The 23,714-nt window shown below is 51.4% G+C and overlaps 1 protein-coding gene across 1 annotated transcript in view; it reads left to right on the top strand.

Annotated features, from left to right (window-relative positions):
• Positions 1-23,714, top strand: part of LOC140387080 (histone-lysine N-methyltransferase PRDM9-like) — a 188,664-nt gene that overhangs the window by 134,275 nt on the left and 30,675 nt on the right. The gene's annotated exons all lie outside the window — the stretch shown is intronic.

Below are 23,714 nucleotides of genomic sequence, written 5' to 3'. Positions count from 1 at the left end.
CAAGGCGGTGGTTGACCGCGTGGAGACGAGACTGGCAGCCCAGGGACAGGCGATGCGGAGGTTGGAGGAGCTGGCGGGTGAGCATGAGGAACAGTCCACCTCCATGGCAGCAGAGATTGGGCTGATGCGAGACCAGCAGAAGCGACTACTGAGGGGATTTTGGCAGGGATTTTCAGATGTCATGTCAGAAGTCCTGGAAGGGAGGGTATCTCCGAGTCCAGAGATGGCAATATTTTGAGTGTCGGAAGATCCGGGAGCCCAGGGGGGGAGAGAGTCTGGCGTTTTGGCCTTTGCCTTCCTGGTTTCCCGGAGATGGATTTTGTTGGGATGGAGGGACTCGGAGCCTCCAGCGTGGTGTTTGGGTCAGTGATATCGCAGGGTGTCTTGGGCTAGCAAAAATTAAATTCGCCTTCAGGGGTTCACTGCAAGGGTTTGCTCAGAGGTGGCAGCTGTTCATCGACTTCTTCAAGGAAAATTGACCGTCAGCAGGGTGGAGGGGGGGAACGGGGTGGGGGAGGGAACGGGGCGGGGGGGAGACGGGGTGGGGGGGGAAAGGGGTGGGGGGAACGGGGTGGGGGAGGGAACGGGGCGGGGGGGAACGGGGCGCGGGGGGAACGGGGTGGGGGGGAAGGGAGGCATGGAAGTGACGAATAAGGATAGGGAATCGTATGGATAGTTTCGGTCGATGCTTGGAGGCGGGAAGGGGGACGGTTGGGTCTGTTATTGTGGGGTTTTCGTGTGCATTGGATCTCTTTGTTTAAAATGTTAAAATTGTAAATGCCTCAATCAAATATTTTCTAAAAAAAGAAGGAGCCTGCGAGGAACCCGTCTGTCCACGATCCGGGGGGTGGGATTGAGGTGGATCCAGGGCTCGTTGGTGGGACCGTGCCGTCTGCCACACTCAATGTGGTGGAGTACTCGGTCCCAGTCGGTGACTGCCCAGAGGAGGACGGCTGCTCGGTGGGGCGCATGGGGGGTGATTATGGCTCCATCGGCAGTGAGGCGGTGGATTCCCTCGTGCCCGACACTGAACATAGAACATAGAACAATACAGCGCAGTACAGGCCCTTCGGCCCACGATGTTGCACCGAAACAAAAGCCATCTAACCTACACTATGCCATTATCATCCATATGTTTATCCAATAAACTTTTAAATGCCCTCAATGTTGGCGAGTTCACTACTGTAGCAGGTAGGGCTTTCCACGGCCTCACTACTCTTTGCGTAAAGAACCTACCTCTGACCTCTGTCCTATATCTATTACCCCTCAGTTTAAAGTTATGTCCCCTCGTGCCAGCCATTTCCATCCGCGGGAGAAGGCTCTCACTGTCCACCCTATCCAACCCCCTGATCATTTTGTATGCCTCTATTAAGTCTCCTCTTAACCTTCTTCTCTCCAACGAAAACAACCTCAAGTCCATCAGCCTTTCCTCATAAGATTTTCCCTCCATACCAGGCAACATCCTGGTAAATCTCCTCTGCACCCGCTCCAAAGCCTCCACGTCCTTCCTATAATGCGGTGACCAGAACTGTACGCAATACTCCAAATGCGGCCGTACCAGAGTTCTGTACAGCTGCAACATGACCTCCCGACTCCGGAACTCAATCCCTCTACCAATAAAGGCCAACACTCTATATGCCTTCCATATGCCATCGTCCCTCATTCCCTGAGGGGTACTCCGGTATTTTCAGCGTGTAAACCGCGGTCACCGAAACCCGGTGCAGCTAGCCCCCGACCGGTGGTCTGACATGGCCGTGTTCATCCGGTCTTCCCGCACCTACGTTAAAGAGGTGGGAGACGCGGAAGCAACTGAGCATCGCTGGCAGAAATCTTTCCTCGCCGGACTCCTGAGGCAGCAGAGGGGCCCGCGCACCTCTGCTCCTTCCGAGCACTGAACAGGTGAAGGTAGCACTTTACTGACTTGGAGGTGACCATATCCAGCCTCAAGGGACGCGCTCCGCAGGTTCCAGAACTTCTCAGTCCTCCGGGACGGTAAGTAAGCGCCGTGCTTCCTGCAAGAAACCCACACCGTTCTGGGAGATGTAGCCACATGGCTCCTGGAGTGGCGAGGCGTGGGGTGGGGGGGGCGGGGGGGCGGGGTCAACCTCACATTTAGGCGGAGTGACTATCTTGTTGGCCCCACATTTTCAGCCGGAGATCATGGGGGTCAAGGAGCCAGTGCCAGGCCAGTTGCTGCACCTGACGGTGAGCCAGTGGGTCGAGGTTCTTCACTTTGTGAATGTCTACGCTTCCCAGGCTAGCCATCAGCAGCCAACCTTCTTCGATCAAGTGTCCACTCATCTTGACACCATTGCTGCGGGCGATTGCATGGGGGGGGGCATTTAATTGCACCCTCGGCCCTGTCTCGCGCTCAGTCGCGGTCCATGTACTTGATGTGTTGGGTACTCTGGATCTGTGGAGACTGCGTTTACCTTAGCAGTAACATAGACAGGCTACAAACACTTGTAATAGTACAGCTCTATTTTATTTAACTAAGAGCTGTTAAACATACTTGCACTGTGGGTCGACACGATGTTAGATTGACTGAAGACCTATGCCTAACCTGACCAGCCTATACTGCTAGCACATGGTGGATGTTTGTGCTACTGACTGCGGTCTCTGTCTCTCTCAGAGGCTGCATCCCGAATGAGAGGGAAAACTAGTGCCCTCTGTCTTTATAGTGACTGTGCCGTAACTGGTGATTGGCTGCTGTGTTGTGTGTGTTGATTGGTCTTGCAGTGTGTCAGTCAGTGTGTGTCTCTGCACCATCATATACTGATGTGTCTGTTATGACAATACGAGCAGTTTAATAACCTGCTGCTGGAGGACGAGCTGTTCCTGGGCTCATTTTGTCGCTTCTGGACCGGCTGGAGAAGGAAGTGGGGTGCTTCCCCTCCTTGAGACTATGGTAGGACGTGGGCAAGACTCATGTGCGTACCTTCTGTCAGGAATATGCGAGGGAGTCGACAAAGAGGCGGAAATCCAGGGTTGAGGAGTTGGAGAAGGAGGTGCTGGACCTGGAGTCACGTCTCGGTCAGGCTGATGAGGACCCAGCCCTGCTGCTGGTGTACAGAGAGAAGAAGGACGCGCTGCGGGACCAGCAACTTGTCGAGTCCTGGGGCGCATGTGTGAGGTTGCGGACCTAGATCCTCACGGACATGGTCCGCAGCTCCCCCTTCTTCTACTCGCTGGAAAAAAGGTGCGAGGTCCGTCAGCAGCTCCTTACGCTGCTGGCTGAATGCGGGTCCCTCGTCTCGGATCCGGAGAAGGTTCAGACCCAAATTCGAAGCTTCTACTGCGCCCTCTTCTCTCCGGATCCGTCCAGCGAGGATGCTTGCAGAATTTTGTGGGAGGACCTGCCGCAGGTCGGCCCAGCGGGCGCTGGGAGGCTTGGTACCCCTGTCAGCCTGGGGGAGCTGACCAGCGCCCTTGACAGCATGTCCAGGGGCAAAACCCCAGGGCTGGACCAGCTCAATGTGGAGTTCTTCAGGGTGTTCTGGGATATCCTGGGGAAAGACTATGCAGGGGTCCTGGGGGAATGTATCGTGACAGGGGAGATGCCCCTCTCATGGCACACAGCCACCGTTACCTTGCTGCCAAAGGGGGCGGATCTCCGTAACCTTAAAAACTGGCGCCCGGTCTTCCTCCTCAGCACGGATTACAAGATTTTCACCAAGGTGATGTGTTTGCCCTTGGCACTGTGCAGGACCACATGACCCACCCTGACCAGTCCTACATGGTCCCGGGCCGCACAATGCACAACAGCATCCATCTGTTCCAGGACCTTGTCCATCATTCCCAGAGGGCCATCATGTCCCCTGATCAGGAAAAGGCGTTCGATAGGATGGATCACGAAAAGTTATTCGGGACTCAGCAAGCATTCGGGTTCGGGACGCAATTCGTTGCCCGGGTCCGAGTTCTGTATACTGCCGCAGTGTGTCATTAAGGTTAGTGGGTCCCAGGTTTGATTCCTGGCTTGGGTCACTATCTGCATCGAACCTGGGACCCTGGAGCTGTGAAGCAACTGTGCTAACCACTGTGCCACCGTGCTGCCTTCCTGCAGAGGAGGTTGTCGGGACTGCTTCTGCGTGGACCAGGCATAGGGGTGATCCTCTTGGCTTAATCTGGTGATGTGCTGCTCACGTTCACCGACCCTGCTGACCTGCGGAGGATGTGAGAGTGCCAGGCTGTGTACTCAACCGCGTCCTCTGTCAGGGTCAAGTGATCCAAGTGTTCCGGACTTAGTCGGTCCGTGGCAAATGGACCCCCTCCCAGAGGAGATCAGGCCTTTCACCTGGAGCAGGACCAGCCTCCTCTACTCGGGAGTCCATCTTTGCCTGGCAGAGGAATGCTGGCTGGCTAACTGGCAGGAGCTGGAGACCAAGGTCACCGCTCGCTTGAGACGCTGGACAGGACTGCTCTGAGTGCTGTCTTGCAGGGGCCGAGTTCTTGTCATAAACCAGCTGATAGTCTCTCTGTTGTGGTACCGGCTGGTCACATTGACTCCTCCCCGACTTTGTCACAAAGATCCAGACAATGCTTGTAGAGTTCTTCTGGGACAAGAGACTGCACTGGGTCGCTGCTGAGATTCTGAGTCTCCCGCTTAGGGAGGGCAGCCAGGCGCTGGTGAGCTTTCACACCCAGGTGGTGACCTTCTACCTTCAGACCCTGCAGCGGTACCTTTACATTGAGCCCCCTCCATGATGCTTTGACCTGGCGATGCATTTCTTCCGCCAGGTGCACGGCCTGAATTATGATGTCAGGAGTGGTGGCTGTCATCAGGGAGGCGCTGCTCAGGAATCCGTTCCTCCACCAAAACCATTTTGACTGGCTGGAGGAGGAGCGTGCTGAGGCTGCCGGGTGACCAGGATCGGGGATGTGCTGGGTGACGGAGAAGTGGGCTGGATGATTGTAGTAGGGGAAATGGAGAATCTGAGGTACACATGGGGCAGCAGGGAAGAGGATGCCTGGGAAGGGTTAACCTGACAGTCTCCAAGACCCAAATGTGGACAAACACAAATTAGCATCGGACAAGCAGGCGTACTTCAGGTAACACATTTCCAAAGTCTTAGCAACAGGGACTAATCGGAAACGTTTAGCCTGTCTCCGGCATGTCAGGAAAGGGCATTGTGCACATACCCTTCTGCAAGTACCAGGGAGATTGGACAATCACCACTCATAACGGACTGATTATCTAAAAAACATTCCTTTGTATTGTAAAGCAGGTGGACAAGATGTATCCACCGAACGATTAGAAGTAAAGCATGTATGACAATGTATCCACGTCATCCAATCAGGAGAATGATTGTAACCTAATCAAGTTACCGGTATCGATAATCGGTTGTATTGTATTACTTTGAATTGCTTTGTATTCCTTTGAATCAGTCCAAACAGTGTAAAGAAATGTAAACAAGCTTTGTGTGGCAGAGCGACTTGGACCAGGCTAGAGCTACAACAGCCGGGTTTCCTCTCTCCCGCATGCATGAGGCATGAAAAGACATTTTGTTAAAGTTCCATACGGTCTGAAGAACTCAACTCATTAACTCCGCTAACAATTTGGCGCTGCGAACAGGGTACTGTACTGGACGACCGGTGACTAAGTGTAGAAGCCAAGTATTTGAAATACTTGGCTTCTACACTAAGTGGCTCCAATTCGGGTGAGTACGTTTAAATTACCACCATAGCTAGGCGAGCGATTCCACACTCGTCGTTGGCCGGCTGTGAGTTGCGGTACAAAAGAACTATGCGGCGGAAGGGTTTGATCCTGTGAGCTTTAAGATAATTGTAAAAGGGGATACCACGGTATATAAGTAAGGGTAAATAAGTAGGATATAGAAGTAAAAGATAAGACAAAGGAGAATTCCGCGAGTGGGATGAGCCATGCAGGAGAATTCCGCAAGAGTAGAGGGTATATGGTCGGCTGCAATGGCCAGGAGTGACAAGGCAGGCCCCGGTGTGGGGGATCTACAATGGGGGCCCGAGGGATTGTACCTGGATCAACCAGCAGGGAGGGGGGAGTAAAGACATCCTCTTTCCAGCTTTTAGATTAACGGTACGAATGCCCTTGGGAGAGGCAGTCCAAATTGGACACTGATCACCCTGATTAAACAAGGACCGAAAAACTAGGAGAGGAAAGACAGTGTTATTGGTGCGGAATAAAAGGACACTTTGCTAGGGAATGCAATGATAAGAGGGAACCGAAGCAGGGTCCACAGAGTTGTCATAATTGTTGAAAGTTAGAGCATGACCAGGGGGATTGCTGGGCTAAAGGAGGAGGCAAGGAAGGTCAGGGACCCCGAGCAATAAAGAGTAGTGGAGGGTCGGGGGCCCCGGATCAGTGGTACAGGACCTTTTAATGGCCTTTTTCCTCTGTCAGTTTCTGCATAAGTCTGAGCTGCAGCTTTTGTATATTTGCAGGCTGCAGCCTGTCTGTGCTCAGGTTTGGCCAAATTTCCCATCGGTCTTTGCGGGCGGCCACTTTAGATGGCCACAGTGTGTAAAACCGCAATGGGAACTATATTGGGGATAGACTGGCTTGAACAACTGCGAGCAATAATTGATACAAGAACCCAAAGCATTGAGTGGGGGAAGCCATGCTCCGTAGACCGGTGGGGAAGGAAGGCACGGCACTATGTCCAAACCATTGCTTCAGTCACAACGGAATGGGAGTAACAGGTAATATGGGGGGGTAATAGCACAGACCTACTTAGTGGTATTGGGCAAGCAAGATTGTGAGAGGTTGGAGGTGCCCCCAATCACCATAGAGGGAGAGCCACATCCGCCACACCGGCAGTACCCATAAAACAGGAGGCCATAAATGTTGTGCGGGTTATAATGCAGGGACTACAGAAACAGGGAATTGTGAGAAGCTTCCACTCACCCAGAAACCCCCCAATCTGGCCAGTTAGAAAACCAGACAGTTCGTACCAGTTGAGGATATCTTACACGAGCCTGAACAAATATGCGGTAAGGGACTATCCATTGTGGCGAAAGTGACCACAATATGGAGTAACCTTAGCCCGGAACAAAATTTATTCTCAGTATTGGACATCGCAAATGGGTTCTGGTCCATCCCAATGTGGGAGGGACATCGAGATAAATTGGCATTTTCTGTAGGGAAACAGCAGTACACCTGGACTAGATTACCCCAAGGGTTCCACAACAGCCTGGCCATATTCCACAGGCATATGATCCAAGTAACAGTCCAGATAGACCTCCGCGGGACACAGAGTAGCATACTCCAGTAAGGAGATGATATCCTGATAGCCTCCCAGAGGGAGCAAGACCACCTGTCACCCTCACCCAGACTCTAGCGACCATCCAGAGAGCTGGCCTTAAGATCAACTCCAAGAAAGCACAGTTGGGACAAAACGAAGTGTTATCCGTGGGACACCAGATCACACAGGGGGAGAGAAAAATACCAATAGAAAGGAAGAAAGCCATCTTTGAAATGCCCAAACCACAGACCATAAGAGGGGTCAGGCAAGCACTGGGGCTATTCCACTATTATAGGAGCTTTGTATGGAATTACTCCGAACTTGCTGAGCCTTTGCAAGTACTGACCGGGGGTTAAACAGTCCCGAGAGTGTGTAGAATGGGGGCCGGAGCAGATAAAACATACCCCCACCTCCGCCCCAGCCTTGGGCTACCATATTTAGCCAAGCCCTTCCACTTGTATTGTGGCAATCAGGGGGGACAGTACACAAAGCAGGAGTGGGCCAGAAACATGGGGATAGGACGCGGCCAGTGGCAGATTACTCCGCAAAACGTAATCCCGTAGTGGCAGGGTTACACCAAAGCGTGCAGGCATTAGACAGGTATCCGAACCCGTAGTGCTTTTTAAACCCATTATCCTCCACTCCCCTCACTCCATATTGCAGCTATTAGAAGCAAGGAAGCTGAGGGCAGTTTCAGACAAGCACTGGGCCAAGTGTCAAAGTGTGCTACTCCTGGGGGACAAGCATTTTCAGATAATAAAAGACTCAGCCCTTAACCCCGCAGCCATGATAGTTAAAGAGGGTACGGAACATAGTTGTTTCGAGGAAGTCGATGAGGGTGAGAGTGGCGGGATAACAGAAGATCCGTTGGAAGGAAAGGATGTAGTAGAATTATATGTAGATGGGTCTAGGAGATACTGTGAGGGGGTCCCACGGACCGAATGGGTGGTAGTGGACAGAACCCTCACAGTACTAAGAGGGAGTCAGATCCCGGGGACTCAGTCAGCTCCAGTGGCAGAACTAACAGCCTTCACCGAAGCATTGCGATTTGCTAAGGGAAAGAAGGAGAACATTGATACCGACAGCCGGTCCGCATTCGGGGTAGTGCATGACTATAGAATAGCTTGGGCTAGGCGGGGGTACATAACCTCCTCAGGGCGGCATGTGCAGCATGAGAATCGCCTAAGGGATGCAGGCAAACCGCAGTGTGGTCTGTGCCCAATGTGAGCCGGGAAAGTCTCCCAGGATAAGGCTGGGGTATCAACCACAGGGGCCGTGGGAACAGTTATAGATAGACTTTACCGGACCCCTCCCCAGTCTCAGAATAAACAATACTGCCTGGTGCTGATAGACGGATTCACCCGGTGGGTGGAGGCATTCCCCTGCAGGGGCTGCTCAGCCGGGACTGTTGCTAGGATACTAGCAGAGGAAGTCATTCCACGGTGGGGTGTCCCATTGCAGCTAGATTCCGACCAGGGCACTCACTTTACGGGAAAAATAATGAAGCAGTCTTGTGGCCGGCTGGGAATCAGACAGTGATTTCACAGCCCATATCACCCACAAAGCTCAGGTATGATTGAAAGGACAAACCGGACTCTCAAATACAGCTTGACCAAAACCTGAGTGGAAACCGGACAGGGGTGGGTGAAGGTTTTACCTGCCTTACTGATGAAAATGAGAGCCACCAGGGCTAGAGGGACGGGACTGACACCTGTTATATTATTCTTTGCTAATATATCGTTACTCTTTGCTTCGCAATCCAGAATGGTCTGATGGTGTGATTATAAATAAACCACCAATCTCTAACTTAAAGCAAAACTGATTTATTGAATAACGATTGATTAATATTGAGTTCACACACTCCACAGAATTATAAATAGCAATCAAATAATCTATATTAAAGTAATAACTAATTTAAACTACACATGCTGCTTCTATCTAATCTTAACTATGCTGTGATATATCTCTCTCTCTTCCACTCTCCTGTCTAGAAGCTCCCAAGATCCCCTGAGTTCTTATATTTATAGTGGGAACTAGTGGTGCCCTCTAGTGGTTGTACTATGCTGAGATGTAATAATTAACCCTTTACTTGTCTACATATACACATATCATTGCAACACCCTTTGAGTTAATGACAGGGAGGGCCAGGACGCTTCCCGAGGATATAGTAACAGGAAACGTGGAGGTTTGTAAAGGAAAGAGTATTCGGTTTGTCAGACACTTAGCCGAGCAACTGCACAGCCTAAAAGAGGAGGTGATAGATATGCAGAGAATTAAAGATTGGGAAAAGGAAAAAGAGTGCATCAAAACCCAAAACCCCCAAGGTGGGGATAAGGTAATGGTTAAGGTGCTTCCCGGGCGAGCAGGTTTGCAGCCCCGATGGGTAGGACCCAATGGGGTGATTGTTGCAGGAGATACCTGCGCCCTGATAGATATGAGAGGCTCGCCGAGGTGGAAACATTATACACAAGTAAAGTTATAAAAGGAACCAAAAGGTGCTTAACGTCCCCCTGGCTGGTGGGACTAATGTTATCTTTATTCTAGGTTCCTCCTTCCTTTGATGACCCTTGCGAGGACCTGGGAGGCGCCGACCGTGTATGTAAATGGGGAAACCTGTTTGTGCCCAGGGCAATACGTCCAGCTTCCCGTAGGGGGATCCAGCGAGTGGATGAAGAAGCCAGACACCTGGATTTTGGACCGAGTGACCCCTGTCAGCCACTGGACACGAGACATCACGCCGATATGGGGAAAAACCTACAACAAATGAACTGTCATCGTACCTCTCGAGAAGCCCAGAATGCCGATTCGAATCAAGGACCCAGGCTGCGGACGGGTGGACAGGAACTGGGGATCGGATGTTGAAAAACACTCGACAGGATAGCGTTTCCTCCACGAAATGGTTCCCTACCCCATTGGACCTCGGGTTAAAGTCTGAGCTAGACTCAGAGGGACATCTGATCATTAAAGGGCTATACGATGTACATATGGGATTGGGGATGTGGGGGTTACACATGTAACATTACAGGGCCGGGACGGGGAATATGGCTAATCGGTCCATACGTAAACCTAACAGCAGGATGGGCCTTTGTGTGGGAGCCTGGTCTTGAAGGCCAAGACTGTCAGGAACACTGCACACATGTAATCGATGGATTAGGATGCAGCAATGTTAGGTGTTTTAATCTTAGTACTTGTGGATATCAAAAGACTCCCCGATGCCCTCAGTTGCTTGGACTCCCCCCGGACGGATTAGTTAAGATTGGGAAAGGTAAGACCCTATTGCACGATGTCACCATGGTGTCGTTAGAAACTACATGGAGCCTCACAGGGTTGTTAGCAGCCCTACACTCTAAGCACCACGACCATCCCAGTGCCATCAGGTAGGCAAAAACCAGGCTGTAGGAGACCATAGACAAAGAACAATACAGCACAGGGATAGGCCCTTCGGCCCTCCAAGCCTGTACCGACCATGGTTCCTTCCTAAACTAAAACCATATGCACTTACAGAGCCCATATCGTTCCATTCCCACCCTATTCATATATTTGTCTAGATGCCCCTTAAATGCCGCTATCGTATCTGCTCCCACACCTCCCCAAGCAGCACCTTCCATATATTTACCACCCTCTGTGTAAAAACGTGTCTCACACATCTAGATAATCCCCCCCAAGGATACATTATCCTTCCCCACAATCCTCCCATAGACCGCCGACACCACCCCATTCTTCATTCCCCCTGCCACCTATACCTCTTCCAACAACGAGGGAGCCGGCACCATCGGGAAGCTCTGCACCTCCTTCCTGGCAAAGTCCCAGGGCTGCAGCTACCAATACTTCCCCCTGCCCCAATCCATATTTCTCCCCCAACTCCTCCAGCGTCGCAAAAGGACCGCTCAGGAACAGGTCTTTAAATACCCTGACCCTCCCTCACCTCCAATCTCCGAAACCTCCCATCCCACTTCCCTGGCTCAAACCTGTGGTTCATCCTAATCGGCATCTCTCTTGACCCCGCCCACAACTTGAAGTGCTGCCTCCAGATCTTCAACATTGCTGCCACCACCGGACTCCCCGAATATTTACCCGGGGCCGCGGAAGCGGCGCTGTTGCCAACGCCCTCAGCCCCGACCCCTGCACAGACTCTCTTCCATTCTAATCCACTGGGACTCCCCCGCCCTCTCTGCAGAACTTCCTCCCTAACCCTGGCTATCTTCCCCCCACAAATAAAGAGGTGATCAACTTATCCACCTCCTTGAAAAATGCCTTCGGCAAAAAGATCAGCAGGCACTGAAATACAAACAAAAATCACGGCAGCTCATACATTTTAATCACCTGAACCCGCCCTGCCAGCGACAGAGGGAGACTATCCCACCTTGCCAACTCCGCCTTCACCCTCCCCACCAAGCTAGTAAGATAGAACCTACGGAGCCCCCCTCAGTCCCGCGCTATTTGCACCCCCAGATATCTAAAGTGGGTTACCGCCCTGTGGAATGGCAGCCCCCCCTCACCCCCTCCCCCACTCCCGGCCGAGCCACTGCAAAGTATTCAAAGTTTTTCCAGGTTTAATTTAGACCCCGAAAAGGACCAAAACCTTCGGAGAAGCTGCAATATACCCCCATCGACGCACTCGGCTCTGACACAGACAGTAATAGATCATCCACGTACAGAGACAACCTATGTTCCAATCCCCCCGCAACACACTATTTCCTTCCACACCCCCAAACTCCTCAGTGCGATGGACAAATGCTCAATCACTTTTCTTTAAAAAAATATTTGTATTGAAGTATTTGCAAAATGTTTATAACAATAACAGAAGCGATAATAATAACATAAACATGAACATAGTAAAATAGACATTTCCCACCCGACCCCTTCTGTACATCCCTTAAACATATTGCACCAACCCCCAACACCCCTCCCCCCCCCCCCCATCCCCGCCCCCCGCCCTTTCGGACTGCTGCTTCTGCCGACATTTTAATTTTCTCCGAGAAAGTAGACGAACGGCTGCCACCTCCGAGAGAACCCCAGCATTGACTCTCTTGTTATGGGCGAGGCGTGTTCAGAGCCCCAAAATGTATCATGGAGTTCAACCAACCTCTCCCTTTAATGTATTTGTTGCTTTTCCAAGCACACGGCTTGTTCCCTAGGTGTGGGATTACAATCATGGACACGTGGGTTTTTAAACACAAAACAATGTTTATTCCATGAATTCAACTTAACATCTTAAATAAACATTGGATCTCTCAACACCCCTTACTTCAAAGATAACGCCGAAAATATTGCAACAGTAAATAATTCCTCAAAATGATCCTTCAAACTTCCATGAGACTAAACACCTTTAAACAGAATCACATCAGGTTAAAGGTTTTACTATTATGAGTTTAAATCACCCGAATGATCCAGAGATAGTCTTTCATGTCAGACACTCACTGCAAATACAGACACTCCGAAACTCTTTTTTCAAACTGCAAAACTGCAGCTCTCTGGAAACACACAGGCACACACAAGCTGCTTTTCCAAACTGAAACTTCCAAAATGGCTGACCTGAGCTAAGCCCCACCCACTCTCTGACATCACTGTTTTCTTAAAGGTACATTGCTTAATCATCCATGTCTTAAAGGTACTCTCACATGACACTCTCAAGGCAAACTTTATTTTCTCCAGCTTGAGAAACCCAGCCATGTCACTGAGTCAAGTCTCCACACTTGGGGGTTTGGAGTACCTCCACATTAAAAGGATCTGTCTCCAGGCTACCAGGCAGGCAAAGGCAGAACGTAGGCCTCTTTCATCCCCTGAACTCCCGGATCTTCTGACACTCCAAAGATCGCTACCTCCGGACTCGGCACCACCCACGTGTCTAACACCCTGGACATTGCCTTAGCAAAACCCTGCCAAAACCCTCTAAGCTTCGGGCATGCCCAAAACATCTGGACATGGTTTGCTGGGCTTCCCGTACACCTCACACATCTATCTTCTCCCCCGAAAAACTTGCTCATCCACGCCGCCGTCGTGTGTGCCCGGTGGACCACTTTAAACTGGATTAGACTGAGCCTGGCACATGATGAGGAGGAATTAACCCTGCTTAGGGCATCCGCCCACAGACCCGCCTCTAACTCTCCACCTAACTCCTCCTCCCACTTGCCCTTCAGTTCCTCCACCAGGGTCTCCTCCGCCTCCAACAACTCCTGATAGACATCTGACACCTCCCCTTCCCCCACCCAGGTACCAGAGACTACTCTATCCTGTATTCCCTGTGGCGGCAACAGTGGAAAAACCAACACCTGTTTCCTCAGAAAGTCCCGCACTTGCAGATAGCTGAAACCATTCCCCGGCGGCAGCTTGAACTTATCCTCTAGCGCCTTCAGACTGCGAAAACTCCCACCTGTAAATAGGTCTCCCATCCTCCTAATTCCTGCTCTCTGCCAGCTCCGGAACCCGCCATCTATCCTGCCCGGTGCGAACCTGTGGTTATTGCAAATTGGGGTCCATATCGACGTACCCTCCACCCTCTTGTATCTCCTCCACAGCCCCCAGATCTTCAGTGCCGCTACCACCACCGGGCTAGTGGAGTAACGGGCTGGCGAGAATGGCAGAGTTGCCAATGCTCCCAAACTGGTGCCTTTAAATGACCCGCCTCCATCCGCTTCCATGCCGACCCCCCCCATTGCCCACTTCCTAATCATCACTATATTAGCCACCCAGTAGTAGTTACAGAAGTTCAGCAGTGCCAACCCACCCTCCCCCGACTGCGCCCCAACAACATCTCCTTCACCCGCGGGGTTTTATTCGCCCACACAAAGCCCAAAATAATCTTGTTCACCCGCTTGGAAAAGGCCTTAGGGATGAAGATGTGGAGGCACTGAAAAACAAACTGAAATCTGGGGAAGACCGTCATTTTCACGGTCTGTACCCTCCCCGCCAACGATAGCGGGAGCATATCCCATCTTTTAAAGTCCCCTTCCATTTGTTCTACCAGCCAGGTTAGGTTCAGCTTGTGTAGTGGCTCCCATTTCCGAGCCACCTGTATTCCCAGGTAGTGAAAGCTCCTCTCTACCATCCTAAGCAGCAGCTCCTTCAGTCTCCTCTCCTGCTCCCTTGCATGGATCACGAACAATTCACTTTTTCCCATGTTCAATTTATACCCCGAAAACCTGCCAAATTCCCCCAAGATCTGCATAACCTCCCCCATCCCCTCCACCAGGTCAGAGATATACAGGAGCAGATCGCCCGCATAGAGCAAAACCCGATGCTCCACCTCCCCCCGAACCAGCCCCTGCCAATTCCTTGACGCTCTCAGTGCCATGGCCAACGGCTCTATAGCCAGAGCAAACAGCAACGGGGAGAGCTGGCACCCCTGCCTCGTCCCTCGGTGTAGCTTAAAATACCCCGACCTCAGCCGGTTCGTACGCACACTCGCTACAGGCACCTGGTAGAGCAATCGCACCCAGTCAATAAAGCCCTCACCAAACCCAAACCTTCCCAGCATCTCCCACAAATACTCCCACTCCACCCAATCAAAAGCCTTCTCCGCATCCATCGCTACCACCACCTCCGCCTCCTCTCCTTCTGAGGGCATCATAATAACATTTAAAAGCCTCCGGACGTTGGCATTGAGCTGTCTACTCTTAACAAATACAGTTTGGTCCTCCCCTATCATCCCGGGACGCAGTCTTCTATCCTAGTGGCCAAAATCTTAGCCAGCAGCTTGGCATCTACGTTCAAAAGCGAAATCGGCCTGTCTGACCCACATTGCTCCGGATCCTTCTCTCGTTTAACAATGAGTGAAATCGAGGCGTGTGACATTGTTAGGGGGAGGATTCCCTTCTCTCTCGCCTCATTAAAAGTCCTCACCAGCAGTGGGCACAACATCTCTGAGAACATCTTATAAAATTCTACCGGGTAACCGCCCGGCCCCGGAGCCTTGCCCGACTGCATGCCCTCCGGCCCTTTAACAAATTCCTCTGCCTCAATTGGGGCCCTCAGTCCCTCCACCAGATCCTCCTCCACCCTCGGAAACCTCAACTGATCTAGGAATTGCCTCATCCCTTCTTCTCCAGCCGGGGGTTCCAACTCATACAATTTACTGTAAAATTCTTTAAAAACTTCGGTCAACCCCCCTGGTTCCAAGACCACGTTACCCTCCCTATTCCTAACTCTCCCAATCTTCCTGGCCGCCTCTCTCTTCCTGAGCTGGTGCGCCAGCATCCTGCTCGCCTTTTCCCCGTACTCGTAAACCGCCCCCCTTGCCTTCCTCAACTGCTCCACCGCTCTCCCTGTGGTCAACAACTCAAATTCTGCCTGTAGCTTCCGGCGCTCCCTCAGGAGCCCAGCGTCCGGGGCCTCAGCATATCTCCTATCCACTTGAAGTATCTCCTCCGCTAATCTCTTCCTCTCCGCCCATTCCTTCTTTTCTCTATGGGACCGAATCAAAATTAGTTCCCATCTTACAACCGCCTTCAGAGCCTCCCAAACCATCGCTGCTGATATCTCTCCTTTGTCATTTGTTTCCAGCCAATTCTGGATGGACTTATTCACCTGCCCGCAGACCGCTTCGTCTGCTAACAACCCTTCATCTAATGTCCACAACGGGCACTGCCCTCTCTCCTCACTCAACCGCAAATCCACCCAATGTGGGGCATGATAAGAGACTGCAATCGCCGAGTATTCCGTCCCTGCCACCTTCGGAATTAGCGCCCTGCTCAGAACAAAAAATCAATACGGGAGTAAACTTTACGGACATGAGAAAAAAACGAAAACTCCTTCGCCCTCGGCCGCTCGAATCTCCACGAATCTACACCCCCCCCCCCACCTGCTCCATAAAACTCCTCAATTCCTTTGCCGCGGCAGGCCTCCTCCCAGTCCTCGATTTTGACCGGTCCAGTTTGGGATCAATGACCGTGTTAAAGTCCCCCCCCCCCCCATGATCAGGTTGTGAGACTCCAAGTCCGGGATCTTGCCTAACACCCGCCTCAGAAATCCCACATCGTCCCAGTTCGGAGCATATATGTTCACGAGCACCACTCGTAAACCCTCCAACCTCCCACTCACCATGATATATCTACCCCCCTTATCTGCCACAATTCTTCCAGCCTCAAACACCACTCGCTTACTGATCAATATTGCTACCCCCCTGGTCTTTGAGTCCAACCCAGAGTGAAACACCTGATCAACCAAACCCTTTCTCAATCTCGTCTGATCTATAATCTTGAGATGTGTCTCCTGAAGCATTGCCACGTCTGCCTTCGGCCCCTGTAAATGCGTGAAAACGTTAGCCCTTTTGACCGGCCCATTCAAACCCCTCACATTCCACGGAATAAGTCTGGACGGGGGGCTGCCACTTCCCCCCTCCCCCCCCCCACCCCCTCCACCCCCGGCCCGCCCCCCCCTGCCGACTAGCCATAACCTTTTTTTGGCCAGTCTCGAGCACGCGCCCCCCGCTTCCCCGAGCACCCCCATGAGCATCAGCCGTTCCCGACCTCCCATTTGGTCCCCAATGATAGTTCCTCCCCTGTCAGCAAAGCAGCCTCCCCCTCCCCCTCCCCAAAGAAGCACCCGAAACCTAATCCCCCAGGTCAAGCACCGACTTAGCACTTAGTCACCCCGCACTACGCTTCGGAGAGTCTGCTGACCCCATGCTGACCCCGATAACCCCCGCCCCTGGTGCCAACCAGTCTGATTCCGTATTGTTCGAACCCTTCTCCCTATATGAATAAACCATTTAACAACATCGCATTCCCCAGTAAGTGAACAACATCAAGTAAAAAGAAATTAACATAGACCAGTGAAGAAACAATCACTTGAAACAAAATCCAACCTCCCACAGAATAGCACCAACTTAGGGCCCCTCCGTATCAAATCCGTGCAAAACAAAGCACCCTCAAACCACCACCCCAGCCCAATAATTCACCCAAAACTACATGCAATCTTATTTGAAACGATACAAAAATTACAACAATTACGAACCACCGCCACATAACCTCTTCGAGACTTAAGTGTCCTTTAAGATGTTCCTAACTTATTTTCCTTGATGAATGTCCATACATTGTCTGGTGTCATAAATTAGAAATGCCGGTCTTCGTGCGTAACCCACAACCGCGCTGGTTACAGCATCCCGAATTTCACCCCTTTGAAGAGGATCACCTTCACCCGATTGAACTCAGCCCGTCTCTTGGTCAGCTCCGCTCCTAGGTCCTGATAGATGCAAACCTCGCTGCTCTCTCATCTGCTGCTCCGTTCTTTCTTGGCCCACCGCAAGACGAGTTATTTGTCCGGAATACGGTGGAAACGCACCACCATGGCCCTCGGCGGGTCATTCGCCTTCACCTTCCTTGCGAGGGCTCTGTGCGCTCCATCCACTTCCAGGGGCCGAGGAAACACCCCAGCCCCCATCAGCGTCTCCAGCATGCCCGCCACATATGCTCCCGCATTCAATCGCTCAATTCCTTCAGGGAGGCTAACAGTCCTTAAGTTCTGCCTCCTGGACCTGTTCTCCAGGTCCTCCAGTTTCTCCTGCATTCTCTTGTGGCGATCGTCTAGCACCTCCACCTGGTGCTCCAGCACGGTTAGATAGTCCTCCTGGCTGGATAACCTCAGCTCAATCTCTTGTATCGCTTTTCCTTGGGCCGCCTGATTCAATACCATATGATCAACCGATGCCTTGATGCAATGTTTCCTTTTTCAGCTCAGTGAAACAGTCCTGACAGAACTTAATCTGCTGCTCCTTAGACCACTGAACCACCGCTCCCTGGTCCTGACCCTCCGCCAAGCTGCACCGCGGTACCAGTTACGACTGCTTCACTCTACCAAGACTGAGTCTTTTCACACGGCCACTTCTAGTCCAATTAGCCATACATCGGAGAGGGAATCCTTCTTAATATTGTCCATTTCACCGATCTATCCCATAAAGTCTGAGAAAAATCAGGAAAAAAGGTCCAAAAGTCCATTCCAGGCGGGAGCTATCGATCGTGCGACCTACTCCTCCATGGCGGCCACCGGAAGTCCCCAAATGCTCAATCACTACTGCAAATAACAGATGGGACATGGGACAACCCTGCCTGTTCCCCGGTGCAGAGCAAGGTACCCCAAACTCATATTGTTTGTACGGCCGCTCGCCCTCGGTTCCTTATATAATAACCGGACCCACTTCACAAATCTCGGCCCAATCCCAAACCTCTCTGGCACCGCAATCAAATACCCTCATTCTACTTGATCAAATGCTTTTCCTGCATCAAGCACGATCAAACATCTCTGTCTCCTTGCCCTCAGCGGGTGTCATAACTATATTTAGCATATTCCTAATATTCGAGAATAGCTGCCTCCTTTACACAAACCCCGTCTGGTCCACCCTATCACCTTCAGGAGGCACCCTCCAACCTAGCCACCAGAACCTTCGTCAATATCTTTGCATCCACATTCAGTAGCGATAGAGACCTGTACGACCCACATGCTGACAGGTCCTTATCCTTATTCAGAGAAAGGAAATTGAGGTCTGTCCCAAAGTCTGGGCAGCACCCCTTTCCCTTTCACCTCTTCAAACATCCCCAACATCAGTGGCGCCTACTTGTCCTTAAATTTCTTGTAACACTCCACTGGGAACCCGTCTGGTGCTGCGACCTTCCCCGACTGCATCCTCCCAATTGCCTCCATTATCTTAATTGGCGCATTGCCTTCCCTGTGGACAACCGATTAAAACTAGCCTGAAGCTCCCTCCTTCTCTCTAAAAGTGCTGGATCTGCATTCCCCATGTACCTCCTGCCCACCTCCAACATCTCATCTGTCAATCTTTGACACTCCACCCTCGCCTCTTTATCCACGTTAGCTTTAAACAATATCACCTCCCCCCCTCACCACCGCCTTCAGAGCCTCCCATACCACTGCCTGCGATACCTCCCCTGTGCAGTTAAAACCCACATTCTCCTCAATTACCCTCCCAATCTTTTCACAGCAACCTCACGTCCATCCTCCACCCCGGACTCTGCACTGTCCCCTTCTCCTAGACCATCTCCACCCAATGCAGCGCATGATCTGAAATTGCTATCGCCGAATACTCTGATCCCTTAACCCCAGCCAACAGCGCCTTTCCTATCACAAAAAAATCTATCCTCGAATAAACCTTGTGGACCAAGCAGAAAAAATAATACTCCTGCTCCCTCGGTGCAAGAACCTCCATGGCTCCTCCCATTTCCTCCATAAGCCCAGTCAATGCCTTCGCCCCGCCCCCGTCCTCCACTGGGCAAGTGAACACGGCTGTGACCTGTCCAGCCTTGGCTCCTGCACCAAGTTCCAGTCTCACCCACGATCAGCTTGTGCGAATCCAAGTCAGGAATGGCCCCACATACCTTCCTCACGAACCTTACATCATCCCAGTTAGGGCCATGCATACTTGCCAATGCCCCCCAACTTCCCCTCCAAAGCCTCTCTTACTATCACATCTACCCCCACCGGTCAACCACCACCTTATCCACCTGAACATCACTCTCTTACTGACCAAAACCGCTCCCCCCGTGCCCTGCTGTCAAACCCCGAATGAAACACTTGGCTTACCCAACCCATCCTGAGCCTCACCTGATCTTTCACCCTCAAATGAGTCTCCTGTAACACAGCCACAAACCTTTTAGGTGCGCAAACACCCTCAACCTCTTCACTGGCCCTCCCAACACCCTCATGTTCTATGTAATTAACCTAATCGGGGGTCTTTTCCCCACCCCCTCTCGCCCTATCCTCCATCATGTTAACCCTAGGCCCTGCCCACTGGACCTGACCCACCCCCACCCATTGTTACCATCAAATCCCTCTCCCTCTCCCAGAATTGCCGCATCCACGTCCTCTCGAACATATCTCACGCAGTATCGACCCCCTCCCCCCACGTTTCACACCTCCTGGGCCCATCGAAACCTGCTGACCAGGCTCCAATGTCCGCAGCCCCTCCCCTCACCACACCTCGACCAATCCGCAGTCCCATTCCTCACTTATGCCCCAAATCTCCGCCTTCACAAATGCCTCCGCCGCCTCCACCATCTCAAAATAAAAGTCTTTGGAGTTGTAGGTCACCCTCAACTTTGCTGGGTACACTACGCCGAACCGCACCCCACTATTATACAATGCCGTTTTCACTCGGCCGAAGGCAGCCCACCTCCTCGCCAGCTCCACAGAAAGGTCCTGGTAAATGTGTACACCAGCTCCTGCCCACTGCATCTCCCGCCTCTGCTTCTCCCAACTCAGGACCTTCTCCTTCACGTGGGACCTGTGAAACAATCACTGCTCTTGGTGGCTCATTTGCCTTGGCTTTAGGCCTCAACGACTGATGAGCCCAGTCCAGTTCAGACGGGGAGGAATCCTCTCCCTTCCCCATCAACTCCACCAACATCTTGGCAAAGCACTCAGTCGGCCTCGGGCCCTCCACCCCCTCCGGGAGGCCCACGATCTTCAAATTTTGCCGCTTCGATCTACTTTCCAGATCCTCCAATTTAGCTCTCAGTCCTTTGTTGGCCTCGATCACCCTCTGCAGCCCCTCCCCCATCGAGGTCAGCTGATCGTTGTGTTGTGAAATGGCTTCCTCCATTCCCTTCATTTTCTCACCCTGCTCTCGTACCTCGGCCGCTGCCTACGACACAGCCACCTTCACCGGGGAAATTGCCTCCTCCACCAACACCTTCATCTCCTTCCTCATCACCTCCATGTGCTTTGCGAACTGCTTCTCCAATTCCAAGGTCATCACCTCGGTCATCTTTTCTGCCGTAAGCAGTGCGGCCCCACCCAGCGACCCAGCCTCCACCATCTTGCCAGCTCCCAGGCAGGTCCTCACACTCGATGGCGAACCCTCACTCCCTCCCTTCTTCACTGGGGTTTTCTTCTGGTTTTTCGACATCTTCCTCCTTTCTTATGCCTTCCTGCATCCGAGTGTCAAAAAATTACCCCTGGGACCGGGCATTAAACTCTAAAAAACCTAGCCTCGAGCAGGAGCCACCCAATGTGCGACTTCCTCCTACGTGTTGCCACCGGACGTTATCAAGGGCTTTTCCTGCACGTTTTTGGTACCGCCCCTTCTCTGCCCCCTATTGGCTGCAAGTTCTGAATTGTGACATCTGATTGGTGCTCCATACCAGCACTCACACTTGTATCTAACTTACTGGCTGTGTTTACATTGATATATTGCCACATTTGTAGTCTGGATTCCAAAAAGCTGATATGTTCCCACAGTATATTTTCCCACAGACTCAATATTTTACATTGAGTTTGAATATTTCCCCACAATGACCGATTCCAATGAAAACTGGTGAGCGATTTGCATGATTCGGGATTGGCACCGAGGAAGCTGACAAGCTCCATCCGCAAATTCACACTGCACTCCCCACACACACTCATTCCAGCCAACAAGGTGACAGTGAGACGAGCGGCACCAAGTTTACAGATGTCGAATTGGAGACCTTGCTGAACGCCATGGAGGAGAGGCGGACCACCCTGTACCCCGGGGTGGGAAGGAGGCTGCCAGCCATTCGCTGGACCTGGATGCTGGTGGCAGAGGTCACCAACACCATGGGCAACACCATGAGGACTGGGCAGCAGTGCCAAAAGAAACTTCACAACCTCCTCAGGGCGGCCAGGGTGAGGAGGCAGTGCTGTGCCCCTAGCACCAACCTCCGTCCCACACACCCATAACCCCAACACCCCTCTCCTTTCCCACCAGGAGAGCGACTGATCCCTCACCCTGTACAACATGCTGGTACCCATACTGGCCTCCATGGCCTGGTGCCCTGGCCACTGAAGTGACCAGCTACCCACTCCCTGGCTGCATGTGTTGGACTGTCTAACACTGAGCGTTATCTGTTTGTCCCCCCCTCCCCCACACACCGAAGGAGAAGGCCGCACACAACCACCGAGAGAGGGAGAAAACTGGAGGGGACCGGCGGACCTGCGACCCCCTCACCGCAGCAGAAAAGAAGAGGTACTTACGGCGCTAGCTGAGCATTTAAAATTGCCTGAGATACAGTTTGACTCATTAGAAATGGCAAAAATCCAGTTACAAATCAAGCAACTTGAACATGAAAAAAGAATTAAAGCAGCTTGATTACAAAATGGGAGAAAAGGAGAGAGAGGAAAGAGAAAAAGAGAGAGAGAAAGGGAGATACAGATCAGGGAAAATGAAAAGGAGAGAGAAGAAAGAAACAAAGAAAGAATAGCTCCAGCAGAACAAAAAAAAAGAGAGAGGAAAGAGAAAAAGAGAAAGAAAGGGAGATACAGATCAGGGGAAAAGAAAAGGAGTGAGAAGAAAGAAACAAAGAAAGAGAAAGGGAGGAAAGGGAAAAAGAGAGAGACTTTGAACTTCAGACAATGGGCATGAAACATGACAGTCAGTTAAAATTGGCGGATGGAAATGGAAATGTACAGTTGGAGGATAGTGATGAGGATAAAGAGAAAGAGCGTCATAGTTGAAGGTTTGGTGGGGATCTATTCAAATATGTCCAAGCATTGCCATGGTTTAATGAGAAGGAGGTAGAAGCCTTTTTCGTTTCATTTGAGAAGGTGGCTAAACAAATGAAATGGCCACCGGACATGTGGGTATTATTGATTCAAACAAAGCTGGGAGGTAGGGCTGGTGAGGTTTTTGCATCACTATCAGAGGAGGTATCTGAGACGTATGAGAAGGTGAACAAATCCATCTTAGGTGCATATGAACTAGTGCCTGAAGCCTACAGACAAAGGTTTAGAAATTTAAGGAAAGAACCTGGTCTAACGTACACGGGGTTTGGAAGGATCAAACAAAGTAACTTTGATAGGTGGATAAGGGCTTTGAAAATAGACCAAACATATGAAGCTCTCAGAGAAATTATACTTTTGGAGGAGTTTAAAAAGTCAATTCCTGATGTAGTGAGAACTCATGTGGAAAAGCAGAGGGTTAAAACTGCGAGGTTAGCAGCAGAAATGGCAGATGATTATGAATCAGTTCATAAATCAAAGCTTGGTTTCCGACATCAGTTTCAGCCGGTGAGGGATAGAAACTGGGGACATGAGAAATACTCAAGTGGCAGAGGTGAGGGAGATCCGATGGAAGATATAAGGAGAGTGTACCTCAGACTAAAAAAGAACAGGAACCAAGAACAAAGAAATGTACAGCACAGGAACAGGCCCTTCGGCCCTCCAAGCCCGTGCCGATCATGCTGCCCGACTAAACTACAATCTACTACACTTTCTGGGTCCGTATCCCTCTATTCCCATCCTATTCATGTATTTGTCAAGATGCCCCTTAAATGTCACTATCGTCCCTGCTTCCACCACCTCCTCCGGTAGCGGGTTCCAGGCACCCACTACCCTCTGCGTAAAAAACTTGCCTCGTACATCTACTCTAAACCTTGCCCCTCTCACCTTAAACCTATGCCCCCTAGTAATTGACCCCTCTACCCTGGAAAAAAGCCTCTGACTATCCACTCTGTCTATGCCCCTCATAATTTTGTATACCTCTATCAGGTCTCCCCTCAACCTCCTTCGTTCCAGTGAGAACAAACCGAG

The sequence above is a fragment of the Scyliorhinus torazame genome, chromosome 12 (genome assembly GCF_047496885.1).
Source record: "Scyliorhinus torazame isolate Kashiwa2021f chromosome 12, sScyTor2.1, whole genome shotgun sequence".
In the NCBI taxonomy this organism is placed as follows: Eukaryota; Metazoa; Chordata; class Chondrichthyes; order Carcharhiniformes; family Scyliorhinidae; genus Scyliorhinus; species Scyliorhinus torazame.
Note: the sequence above shows the minus strand (reverse complement) of the source record. Positions and strands in the feature narration are given on the sequence as shown.